The 13268-nt window shown below is 40.3% G+C and overlaps 1 long non-coding RNA gene across 1 annotated transcript; it reads right to left on the bottom strand.

Annotated features, from left to right (window-relative positions):
* Positions 1–5786: 5786 nt before the first annotated feature.
* Positions 5787–11908, bottom strand: LOC139827719 (uncharacterized). The gene is made up of 3 exons (XR_011738637.1): positions 11680–11908; positions 10429–10559; positions 5787–9413 (listed from the first exon to the last, which is right to left on the bottom strand). It is a non-coding gene; the product is annotated as an uncharacterized lncRNA (long non-coding RNA).
* Positions 11909–13268: the final 1360 nt, after the last annotated feature.

Here is a 13268-nt window from a genome sequence, read left to right as displayed (position 1 = left end):
GTGAAGAGGTACTAGAATATCATTAAATGTTAGGAAAACCATTGCAACTAGCCAGTCTGGATACTGCAGGATCACACTTCTGTTTCTGCCATACTTTTGGTCCCAGGAATATAATCTCTGGAAAGCGCTAAAATTACACAGGACATACTGCATTTCTTACATTTGAAAAAGGAGGCAGGGAGCTGCTAGTTGCAACAATGTTAATAATATTTATAATTAGTAATGAGATAGGGTGTTCTATTATGGAAGTGGACTTAGTGGTAGCACCCTGCAAAGAGAGAAGGCACTAAACCTATTTCTGTTGGGTTTTGTGGCATTTTCCACTTCTCTTAACCACCAGAATAAAAACTTTCCCATGAGTAGAGCTTCCTTATTTTGTCAGGTTTGACAAATTTCACTCATTTATAGGAAGAGGAGATTGGGAGAGATGAGAGAGGAGTATATATATTTCTTTCGGGAGAAATCATGAATAAAAACATTATTTATAATAAAGTGCATGTTGGAACTAAAATGACAGACTCACATTGTTGCTCCATCAGCAAATAAAGCACAAAGGGGTCCCGCTGAGTCTTCCATCTCAAAGGGAAAAAGTAGACAGGGCAAAGTTTTCATGCTCTTTTATTTTTACTTAATCTTGGCTCCCAGAAGTGCTTTATGGTTATTGTTGTGCTGTGGTGTGGTGGCAGCTCAGAGTTTGCACGACACTCTATAAGCAGAAAGACAGAAAAAGCGTTTCCTCTCCCAAAGAGCAGAAACACAAAGGCAAACAAAAGACAGCAGATGGATGCAGACAGGTGAAGGGCTAAAACGAAAAAGTAAGACGATATTGGGTGCTGTGACAGCCACCGGTTCCCAGTAGATTTGCATCTTAATTGCTGTTAAATTTCTTAGTTGTTGCTGTTAAACTAGAAAAATAGCAAAGGGAGGATTTACAGGTGGTGATCAACTGGGTTTGCCAATGTTTTGATTTTGATCCCACCAAGCATAGGGGAGCACGCAAGCGGCTTTAGAATGTGGCTCCTTCAAAATGTTACAAGGGGATGAAGATGACGTGGGTTGACCTGGGGTGAAAATCAGTATTTTTTGGCACTCTTTATCAATGAGTCTGCATGTAACTGAGCTAGAATTGGTGCTCCCTTTTAGCTTTCTCATGCAGTTTCCTGGTTCATGCTTCCAGTATCTCTGCTCCTGGGTCTGGAAAAAGTTTTGGATGCAGCTGTAGGATCCTTTGTTAGCTCTAAGTGGCGTGTTGCTCCAGCTGATTTTAAAAGTAAATCATGGTGTTACGTACATCCAGAGATTACTATAGTTTTCTTCTGAGAGTTAGAGAAGCTTGTTTTCAGCAGTTAACCTCAAAGTCTTTCTTCATTAATTCATGTGGATCTGCAAATTCTTTTCCACTGGCATTTCTAGAGAATGTGGAAAGTTTTTACCATGCAGTTCTTCAATCATTTCTGCAACTTCACTGCTAACAGTTTCCTAAGGGGATTTGACTGGTTTGTTTGTTTTGAATGAATCGCATTTTTCTAGCAACCCTTATACCTCCAGCAACCTTCAGATTTTCTTATCTACCTTTGCAGTTTTCCCTCTGCTGGTGACAGTAATCTTATTATAATCTATTCCAGCCTGCAGAGAATTCTAATGAAATATCTTCAGTGTGCCTCAGCACACTTGTTAGAAAGGCAGGGTGACTCACACCCTGAAGATTTTAAGTAGTGTTTAAGGAAGGAGAGAACTGAATAATTCAGAGAATTGGCAAGGTTATAATGACAACTGCATCAGTTTTGAGTCTGTGGCAAAGGAGTCAAACTGCTGCAGACTTCTGAGTATTTTACTGGGCAGCATGAGATACGATCTCTGCCTTTTATCCAAGAATTTAAAAACGTTTCACAGGCATTCAGCCACATGGAACTGAAGGAAATACGTAGAGTTAAGAGGAAAATATACAGGGAAGACCTCTATAACAGACTGAAATAAAGGACCACGATGCAGTATTGTTGAAAACTACTGTGTCAAGCCTGCAAGAAGTTTTCTTGCATTTTTTGTTCTTACACTACTGGCTAATTAGGCTTAATGTGTTCAATGTGCTCTGAATGAAGTATTAAATGCACTGAAGAATATGTTTCACTACTTAAAACCAATGGAAATAATCCTGTTAAGGTGATTTGGCCAAGTCCCTGGGTGGCATGTGTAATGCTGGCAGAAAGTCCAGTATGCCGAATTGTGTTTCCTGCATTCACAGGCATGGCAACTTTGTATTTTTTTTGTAAACTATTACATTTACAAAATTAGCAAGGCACCACCTAGAAAAATAAACTACTTGCTTGCTTCATAGTATTACTAATTTTTAATAATTGAAATCCTATCTACTAAACCGTATTAATAAATTGAATCAAGCTTAACAACATTCCTGGGGGGAAAAACATTTAGATAATATTCATTAGACATTTATTTAGCTAAGTGTCCCCATTTTATTGGCTTATATCCATGTGCCTCCTAACATTCAGAGTATTAGTAATTTCTTTAGCTGTTTATTTTTCATTAGCTCACGCGATTTAGATTTTTTTATAATCAAATAAAATACCTGTAGCTCAGAACCCTCAGGCTACAGAAAATGCTCAGGGCTCTTCACTGCTGAATGAAGAGTGTTTGTCCTAATCAACTAAGTGCTTAGAAATTTAAACATAGTGATTACATTTTTCTAAGAGAGAAATAAAATCAGATCGATCCATCTATCTCTCATAAATCTGTATTCACAGATCTATCGAGATCTTCTATATAGACGGTCCTGCTAAGCAGAAGAAGCCACGAACTCTGTTCCTTGACCCAGTGAGGACAGTGCAGTATGCAAAGCAGAAAGGAGATCTTCACTGGACATGGCATCAAGAGGATTCTTACTAAGCTACTGAAAATTTCTTTATGAAAGTCTGGAGAGAAATGAGCCTCTTTATCTTCAATAGCACACCTATCTTAACCTTTTTTCTGATTTCCTGGTCCCATTACTGCTTTGGCAGGACTGCTTATTCCATCCCAATGCCTTCCTGGTCATCTTCTGGTCTCAATCAGAGTCCTTTCACCAGCATATGAGTAACTTTAAAATCACTGTAACAATTGTACTCTCAAATCATCCAATGACCTGAGATTCTCAACATGCTCTAAGTCATTTTGCATTATTTGAGAAATAACAGCATTGCAAAATCAAGGTATGGACAATAGAAGTTGGGTTTTTTTGTTGTTTGTTTGGTTGGGTTTTTTTTTGGGTTTTTTTTTTTTTTTTCCGCACTAGTGCAAATGAGAGGCGGCCTTTCATTTTATTAGATGGAAGAACCAACTTGGATGAGCCTGAAAGCAAATACAGTCTTAGTGTCTCAGGATGCTTGTAACGGCTAATCCACACTCGGAGAACTTCTTAAAGTATAAATAAAGTGTAGGCATTTCTTCCTCCAGCACTCTATTTCTTCTGCTTAAATCTCTGTAGTTTAAGCTTTAAATTTAAAAAGCCTCTTAATCCTATTGCCCACTGGAAATCTGTTAATAACTTCAAGGAGTGACTGGGGCACATTCTTTCCCCCAGTTGCTATTAAATATTGTTAAAAGAGAGTTCTTCAAGCCAGCTCTTCTGTCCCTATACTGTGTCCAATTTCATCCCAGGGCAAACAAGTTACCAAATCAGTGTCACTAGTAAAGATTTCTAGTGCCTTTCTCATTTTCTCTTCATTTACTTTTATTTCTGTCTGCCAAGGGTCATTTCTAGTTTTAGCTATTACTCATCTGTAAAGATGTCTTGCCTTTCTCCTAATCTGATTTCACACTTGTGAAATGAAGACTGCATCATCACCTAAAAGAGCGGAACAGAGTAAGCTGGACGTATCAAGATCAGTCTTAAGGGACTGATTTCAAGCTTGCTTAGGTCTAAAACTACTCTAAATTGCTTCTGTGCTACAAAACATTTCTTTTTCCTCTAAAATACACATTATGGTGATGAAAGGTACCAGTCTGACAACGCTGGAGCTTAGGGTTGCGTGAAATCCTCCACTTTAGTCTTTTGCTGGTGATATGTGGGCAAGAGTGGATCCACTTCCAGCTCCAAATCCTAGTAATGTCTAGTCCAAACTCCGTAATACTTCCAGCTCTAGATATAGAGTTTGAGGTCTCACCAGATTCAGAATATGGGGCAGCTATTCCAAATTTAGGAAAGTACTAAGAGCTGCCATGTACAGATGACTCAAGCTTAACCTGGTATTTGGCATGAAGATCGTGAACAGGAAGCTAGATGGCAAGAACCAGGCAATCCTTCCTGATGCCACCATTGCCTCTGTAGTAAATGGCAGAGCTATAATATAGAGATAACACTGGAATCACATTTTCAGTGCAGAGCAGGGGCTCCAAAACACTGTTTGTAGCTCAGTCAGAGACCTGGGCTTGCTTGCAATTGTGGTCTACATTCAACCATCCTTGCAGATAACTGTATTTTGCCTCTTAAATCTGGATTGCGATGTAGCTAAGATTTATCATCCTGTACAAAACAGGGTCTTTTTTTAAATTTCAGTCAGTTTAGCAGAGGACTTTATGTTCTCTCAAGAATAGGTTCCCACTGCTGGTGACCAGCGCTCGTTACTCAGTAACTAACTTTGCTGTATTTTTTCAGTGTTTTCTTACCAAGGTTTAATCTCATTCTGAAGTCACTGGTAAAATTCCCTGGTCAGCATTAAGCACCAAACCCTGCAGTTCAGATCACAGAAGCTGGTGTTATGTGTTTTCTCAAGTGAAAGGGATTAAATTTTGATAGTCCTCACAGCTTTTTCTTTTCTATTCTGTTCATGCTTCTCCTTAGAAGTGTTCCACCGTTTCACTACATATTATCATAGTTACGCCTTTGGAAATTATTTCAGTTGTCTTCACAACCACTCTTCAAAGCACACTGCAGATAAATTGTTCCCCTTAACTTTTGTTACACTTTTTTATTTACCTCTTTGAGAAATTAGAAGCATTTTCTTGCAGTTGTTCATTTGGAGATCTCCTTGGTTCCTGTCTTGTTTATTTAATAAAGACTTTCTTGTTCTTTGCCCTATTTTTATTAATTTATTTAGTCCTGGTTTTAGCTGTCCTTTATAAAGCAGTAATCAGCCTCTCTATTTTTATCATTATTTGGAGACTTAAGTTATCTCATTATATTTAAGAATTGAATAGCCATTCTTTTGACCACTTAGATTTTACTTCCGCTACTGTCATCATCTGTCATTTTTATTACCTTCCTTTAGATTGTGGGAGGCTTCCTTTCAGCACCCGAATGTGATTTTGAGCTATCTTTCCCTTCAGAGTGATGCACTCTCTGAAGCTAATGGCACCCCACAGAACTGTCTGAGGTTTAATGTAGCAGAACCACATTTCCTTCCTTTTCTTCTTCATTAATGTTTCAAATGTGGTAATTTCAATTTAACTGTATGCCAAGATTCAGGGGTGGGGAAGGGAAAGAAGCTTTCTACACTCACCTGTTTCTTGAAATCTTTTAAGTACAATGTACCTAAGCCTTGAATAGCAAATGAGTCATCATCTTGAATCAGACTTTTAGTGACTGATCATGGAAAGTTCCTTAATGGAAAAAGAATAACATTTCTATATCATATTTTTCCGTTAAGTGCTACCTCTGGCACTGTCTGCATCATGAGTACTACAATTCAGATGCATAGCACGTTTTCCTATCTGTTGAATTAGATGTACCAATACAGCCATACAAACATACCAGCTGGTTAGTGTGAATTTCTTGGCCATATTGTTCTGATCGTCTACTGTAATTTTTGTTAATGAGTCCCTTGTGAGAGATGGTAATTGCAGCAATTTCATAGCCTTTCAAGCCTACCGTTCATAGCAAAGTGTTAGGTGTAGAATTACACACTATTTTACATTGACCAGTAATTTTTCTAAATTCTGCCTGATGTTCTTTGAAACCAGAGGGAGCACAAATAACACATTTTCTCTAGCTCTGTGAAATACCTAAATTGTTTTTATCTTTCAGTGGATTTCATTATTTCTGTACAAAATATAGAAGCAAAAGAGGTATTAGTTTGCTGTAGGTGCTCTAGGCTCTACTGTACAGAACACGTCAGATCTACATTTGGTTTAATCTCAAAGAAAAAATAGGGAAGATATTATAAAGTGCTACAAAAGGTACAAAAGAGCCTCAACTGTACAACATATTTTCTGAGATATTTCTACCAAGTCAAGTGCACATGAATAACAAACATTTTGAGCTATTTCTTCCTCCATACATGTGCTGTTAAATCATTTACCCAGTAACCAAACATTATCGATCATTTCAACATTTAGCCCTGCCAACATTTCTGCAGTAGCTTTTAAAGAATGAAAAAGTCACAGACTTTGTCAAGTGCACCTTAACATGTGGCAGGTACTGGTGAAGCTACTCTCATAAATGTAAATATGATGTTGATATGCCAGGAAACAGGCTATTATTTTAGACTGGGTAAGCACCACTGGTCTTCATGTTTTGCCAATGAGTACCAGAAGTTTCCATATGTTTATCTAATGTTGCAAAGAAAAAGTATTAGAAAAACAGCATATGTTCACATAAAGGAAATCTGTTCTAAAACATGAGATTTGAGAATTACAGTTACAATTTGAAATGTGCCCATGGCCCAGTAAAAACTTTAATTACAGGAAGTCTACTTCTTTTTCCTTGTCTCCTTCCTTTCTTTTTATGTTTCCTTGCTTTTCAAGGTCTAGATATAGTTACTGGCATTAGCTGGAGTAAATTTTATTCTTTCAAAGTGTTTGACCAGAAAGCACTAGATTGTGCTGACCAGGAACTTACGGTCCCCTGAGCTGCACCAACAGTAGGCAGATGCTGCCAGGGTTGAATTAAGGCATAATTCAAGTTTTCAGTGTTTGATTTGGAGGCTGACAGAACAGGCATCCTCCCAAATATCAAATCATTACTTCATTCAACAGCACTGTTTTGTGCCATTGAGTAAGACGGTGGTGTTCAAGACAGTTGTCTCCTTGTGTGTCTTTTGTAACTTCACCATCAAGGTGCTGCTCAACTGTGCTACACCTTTGACTGAAAATGAAAGATGAGAGGAAGAAGCTTTAGGAGCACAAGGGTGAGAGCTTTCAGGAATACTCAGAAGTGAAAGAGTTGATGACAGTAATCTGAGTGCCGTAATTTATTTAGTTCACAAAGAAAAGTAAGAGCCCAGCAATTTTAGTTTCCTTAAAACTAGCCTGCAGTGAGGGAAGTAAGTAAGAAAAGTATAACCTTATGTGTTTTACACCCCGACTCTCCAACTCCAGTTTACAGCTCTGGGAGCAGACAGCTATCCACCTGACCTCTCTGATGAATGCTCTAATGTTCGTTCTGTACTCAGGTGGAAGATGAGTCTCTGAAGTGCAACCTTGTCCAGGGTGAGCCAGGTGGCAGCAAGAGCACATCGTAGGGCCTTGGGTCTGGGCAAAGACAAGGCATTAGGGACAAAGGGGAGTTGCACTATTACACCTTTCCAGAGCACCCCCAAAAGGTGTCAGGCTATGCCAGGGTGTGTGGCTGTGTGAGGCTGTTTTCTATCACAGGCATCCAGTCTGGGATTGATTTGTTTGCCAGGGCTTGGAAAGGGTGGAAGTGACTATTTCAAACCTTCCGGTTGAGCTTCCAGAAGGAAGTGCAAGAAAAAACGTTCCCTCCTGCATCACCTGCTTTCGTTAAGGCACAAGTCTTTTAAAGGGACGAATCCACTGAGCTGGTCTCAAGCAGATTTGCTTTTCTTCACTGTGGCAAGGATCTGATTAAAGAAAACTCAGTGTTTCCTAGGCTCGTAAAGGTTTGATCTCAAATGCACTGAACCTTGTGGTACCAAATGGCACCATTTCCTTCACTGACTAACTCAGTAGGTGTGGGGAGGCATGAACCAGCCTGTGCGACACCTACCTGAGTGACTCTGCTCTGAGGTGACACCAGCTTCCTTTCTTCAAACTGATCCTTCCAATGCTTCGAGTTTTCCCAGGGAAAAGGGTTTCAGACCCTCCCCAAGAGTCAGGCAAGTGCCCTTTCTTCCACAGACCTTAACTGTCCCACTTGACTGGCTGTGAAGGAGCTGAGAGCACCTTTTGCTGAGATTTCACTGTCAGCACTGGGCTTCATAGAGAGCGGTGATACACCTCAGTCCTCTTTTTGGAGGAAGAAAGTGGAAGAAACCGGTTCATGACAGCTGCTGTTCCCTTACCCTGGGCTTCATCACTGGCAAGCCAATACGCAGGAGGCAGTGGTGTGTGTGTTACCCTGAGCTCCTCCAGCAGCTACTCACAAGGGTTAAGATGTGATGTGGTCATCTATCCCACCAATCAAGAGCCAGGGCTCCACCTCATGACAGACAGAGGTTTGGTGGCACAGTCTATGTTTCATGACTCCTACTACACTCCTCTCAGCTGGACCCCTTTCACCTCTCACAAAAAAGGACTTTTATTTCTCATGCAACTTATTTAACTGCAACAAAGAGATTTAATATAGGATGAGCCATTGCAGGACTTAGAGCTATATCCAGAGCTCATTCAGCCTTTACTCTTGAATGTCCTTCAGTGCAAGGTGCCTCAATCATTTTAATCCTGGAGCTGCCTGTGCTCCTCAGAATTTTTTTTTCTGTTCATCTCTGCACTTCATGATTATTTAGATGTGAATAAAGATGAAAACTGCATGGATAGCAAGAGTCACCTACTGTAATCTGGTGATTCTCTTTGGTACAAGAAACTTTTTCCCTGCAAGATCTTTTCCGACAAAGGATCTATTGATTGTGACCTTGATATCTGACTTGTACTAGAGGAATGAACTTCTTTCTAGATCACATTCTCTGCATCATTTGGGACTTTTTTTCATACTGTCTACCATGCCATGCACCTTGGATTCCCTTTGAGAAGGGAGACCCTTTTCAGATCTTCAGAAGTTTCATTTCAGTTTGAAAACACACAATAATTTGCATTTAAAAAAGAAAATATGAAGTATTTATAGAGCTTCAAATATCTCAGGGGAACGCCTTCCTTTGATGCTGAGATTCAAAAAGAGGTCACTGCCATGTGTTCCCCCAAGCATATCAGTTCATAAAAGCTGATTTCTGATTTCGAAAGGGCTTGAGTTCCCAAATGTGTTTATGTGTATTCTAAAAACAGGATTTCAGACAGCAGATGCGAAAGTTTCAGAGGCAAGCAGGGATTATTACAGCTTCAAGACATAAGAAAGAGTGTACGGGGGGTAAAGATGGATAGGATGCCTTCAATTAAAATGAATGCAAATAATAAGTGCTGATTTTGTAGTGGGAGTTGAACATGTAGCACCAAGTGCTGTCACAAACCCAACAGGGAATGGGATAGAGCCATCCTGCTGTCTTCATCACTGTGTCCCTGGTCCACACCTGCATTCAGACAGGAGAGAGCAGTAAGGGATGTTACCGTGCGATAGTATGGGGCTGGGGAGAGGGACAAGTGTGTAACAAGAACTGTAGTATTGCTAAATCTGTCCTTTGAGCCTCCTAGGTGCCACCATAGGAACATTCCAGTGATCCACACTCCTACAACCACCACTCAACTTTTCATATGCTGGGAAACCCTGTCCAAGGCTTCAGAAGTCTTGTCTCCAGGGACAGGACACAAGACACAGCATGTCTGCTCTCCCATTTTGTAGCAAGAAAGATGATGAATTAATTCCAAAAGTAGGACTGAAGTTAGTATTCCTCCAGTCAGATTTTATTCTTCCAACTTTATTTGCCCTAGATCTCCATTCCCCAACAGGTATATGGAAATAAGGGGAAAAATATGCCATCTATGTGCCCATGGAATTATTTTCATCAAAGCACAGTTTCATTAGAAATTATTGGTTCATTGGTCTGCCCAGGCTTTGTTCAAAACAGGCTCATGATGACTCATGACCAGGGATGTTTAAATTTGCACTTCAAAGGCATGAGAAGCAGATCCAGTGTTCAGAGCAACCTTCAACCCATGCTGTGGCACTAGGACATCACTTTGCTGACTTGAAACACTTTTCACAAATACAACTGGGCAAATGCCATACAATTAAGTGGGGGTTGGGGTGGTGTTTGTTTGTTTGTTTTTTAATGGGCTAATGGCTAGGAAGGGACAGGGCACATATATTAAAAGAAAAGGGAAAGGTGAAGAGGACAAGTGATCAGGAGAGACTCTAGTTTCTCCTTTTCCCCCATTCATTTTCCCACCACCTGTGCCATGTGTGGCTCGATGGAGATGACCTGTGTTTACATCCTGATGATGCAAGGCCAATTAGACACACACTTCTGTGATTAGAAAAGTATCACAAAAAAGTAAAAAGAAAAAAGTCTTAGCCAAGCATGAACATGAGTTTAAAATGGCAGCGTCCCACTGCCTGCTTCTAATGTACTGGAGGTTCAAACAGACCTGCTCTCTCACTGGTCACTTGTTGCAGATGTCCTCGTGCAGGAAAACTCTTGATTTCAGCTCCCAGCTGGTTCCCAGCCAGGACATGTGCATGTTTGTAGGGCAGAGAGGCTCCAAAGGTCACCAGCTGCCTTTAAAAAATTTAGACATTAATTCAGTAAATCCCCACCAAAGCATACTTGAGAGATGTCTCTTGGCTTTACATTATTTTATTGTATTTAATATTCTGTTAATTTGACAGATGCTTTATTTAGAGTTTTAACAGGTCTTCTGCTGCAGTAAAAATCAACTCTGCTTCTGGATCTGATTGCCTGTTTTAGTGCTGTCTTGTGGAAAACTATCTCACGTCATTTAATGGTTTAATTTGCTGAAGACTTTCAAACAAATTAATTTAACAAGCACTCACTGGCACTGAATATACATATATATGTTTAAAAACTTTCCAGTAGAAATGTATGAGAGAAAGGCCAGGGAGATTGATGCAGTAAGATCTAGGAATGAATAAGCAATAAGGGACAATATTTAGGGTCTGGAAGTTGGAAAGATGGGTGTGATCTTAGTGGAGAAGAAAAAGAAGGTCAGGGAAAGAGAGAGAAGAAGGTACTGATGGGAAGCTGTAGCTTTCTCTCCTCCAAACCTAGACTGATGTCATTTAAGTCCCAGCTGACTTTTGTGGCTCCAAACCACAGGATTTCTTTCTTACTTGCTCGGGGCCCCAGCCATGGGCTGGTTTGACCAATATGTAATTCATAGTGCTGCCTGGATACCCTGCAGCCTTTTAATCTTATCTCCTTTTAGCTTCTCCGTATCCGTTTTGACATCAGCTACTTTTGTACAATTGCAACTGAACAGAAGCAGGAGCTCTTTAGACTACTGTGGAAATCCACAAGATCCATCAAAAAGTCTTATTCAAACATAAAGAGAACCAATTTCTGTTCAGTGAGATCTGACACTGGACTTCAATAATACTGTAATTGAGTCTGCGGCACCAGCTTCTGTCCTTCACTTCTTTCTGTTCCTTCATTTTTACTGTCCTTCATACATCCTTCAAGTATATTTTCTCTTTGATTTCCCAGACTCTTTATTTCTTTTCTTCCCTTTTCCACACATAAGAACCCTTCTTTTTGCTGTTTCTCTTATGCCTGACAGTCTTTCTCTTTCCTTTTTTCCCCCTATGTTCTTTCTAACTTTTATCATTTTTTGCCAACACCTTTGTGTTTCCTTCTCTCCCTCCCTCCTTCCTTTACTCACCACTCCTGAGGCTCAGCTGTGGCCATCGGTGGCTCTACAGTAGATGCCTGGGTGTCTTACAGCCTTGCAGGAAAGGGACCTGTTCTTGTGCTCCCCCCAGCCCAGCCTGGGTGCAGAAAACCCTCATGTTCCAATCTCTCCCCATTGCTTCTCCCTGGGGAAAGCTGAGCAGAGGCTGGGTCAGGTGCCCCTGGGAGCCCCTTCCAGCCTGAGCAACACTCGCGTAAAGAAACCCTCATTGCTTTGTCCTTGGATGCAGGGCACAGCAGCAATTTGCCGTAATGTGAAGCTGCAACTAGGGCATGTGGGCGACCAGAGCTCACACTGATACCGAGACTTTAGTGACTCGATTTCAGTGCTAAAGGCTGCTGTGGGATGTTGCGTCTGCTTGTGGATACCATTGTGCATTTGGGGAGGGGATCTGTATTGGAAGGGCTGATGTAAAACTTTTTTCTCCTGCAGTCAAGATCAAGTATCTCGGAACAAGGAACATTTCTTGCCTAAGGGCCTTGACTGTGTCCTGCTAATAACAATATTCCCTGCATAGATTTTAACATAATTTTTTTTCTTGTTCATTTAAAATTGGTATTTGAAAGTTTCCTTTAAATGCATTTAGACATTTCCCTGGATGATCAATTATCTCCATTCATGTAACATTCTCATGCATAAGCATTCCTTATGATAGCAATAAATGAAATTCAGTAATAAACTCTCATAAATTTATTAAGGTCCCACAGCCACAGATCACCATTGTCAGTTCATATAATGCTTCCCTAGTTACTTAAAAGCTATATGACATGCCATTACATTTATAATCCCACTTAATATTAGTCCGCTTAACAACCTCTCAAACATTTGGAACTGAATTTACAGTCTCTCATCAGTGCCTTTCTGAGGTTTATTGCAACACTTCCTCTCTAAATGTTTTTGTGGTCTGAGAAAGGATTATTCTCACTGAAGTGTCATAAGCTTCACTGAGCAACTGACTTATCTCCTCTTTATGTCTCTCTCTTTTTTCATCCCAGCTCACACCCTCCTAATTTCTTCTGTATTCCACTCTAAGCTAACTCGTCTCTATGCAGATGACAGCCTTAGTCCTGGTTATAAATCTTCAATGCAAATAGCCCTAGATCCTGCATGCAATAACTTCTGGGAATGTCATTTCTTTGGTAGTATTAGCTGCTGTTATCTTGTAGAATAAACTTTACATTCCTGCTTTCCAAAGAGTATTCCTAAAGGCACACAGCAGACTGAATCTATGCCATTCAATGTCTCCTCTTCTACAAGACTATTTCCTTCCATTTCTTCTCAGTATCTCTCCCTGACTTACACTCAGGTGGGTCAGGCATGTTGATGACTTTCCAGAGTAAAATATATGACTAGTTTTCACCTAGTGTTGCTGGCTAAGTAAAGTTCAGATAGGCTTTGCTATTAGAAAAGCCTCTGGAGCATACAACCTACAGTGAACTGAAACTACTGGTTTGTGCTGTCACCCTCTGATTTAGATCAGAGTGCTTCTGAACTTGCCAGGTGAGGCGTGACACAGGTTTTACCCTTTTGTCACGCTTTCTGTAGCCAGCTCATGCAGG

Source organism: Patagioenas fasciata, chromosome 3 (genome assembly GCF_037038585.1).
Source record: "Patagioenas fasciata isolate bPatFas1 chromosome 3, bPatFas1.hap1, whole genome shotgun sequence".
NCBI classification, from domain to species: Eukaryota; Metazoa; Chordata; class Aves; order Columbiformes; family Columbidae; genus Patagioenas; species Patagioenas fasciata.
The sequence above is the reverse complement of the archived record's forward strand: the minus strand, read 5'-3'. Positions and strand labels throughout refer to the sequence as shown.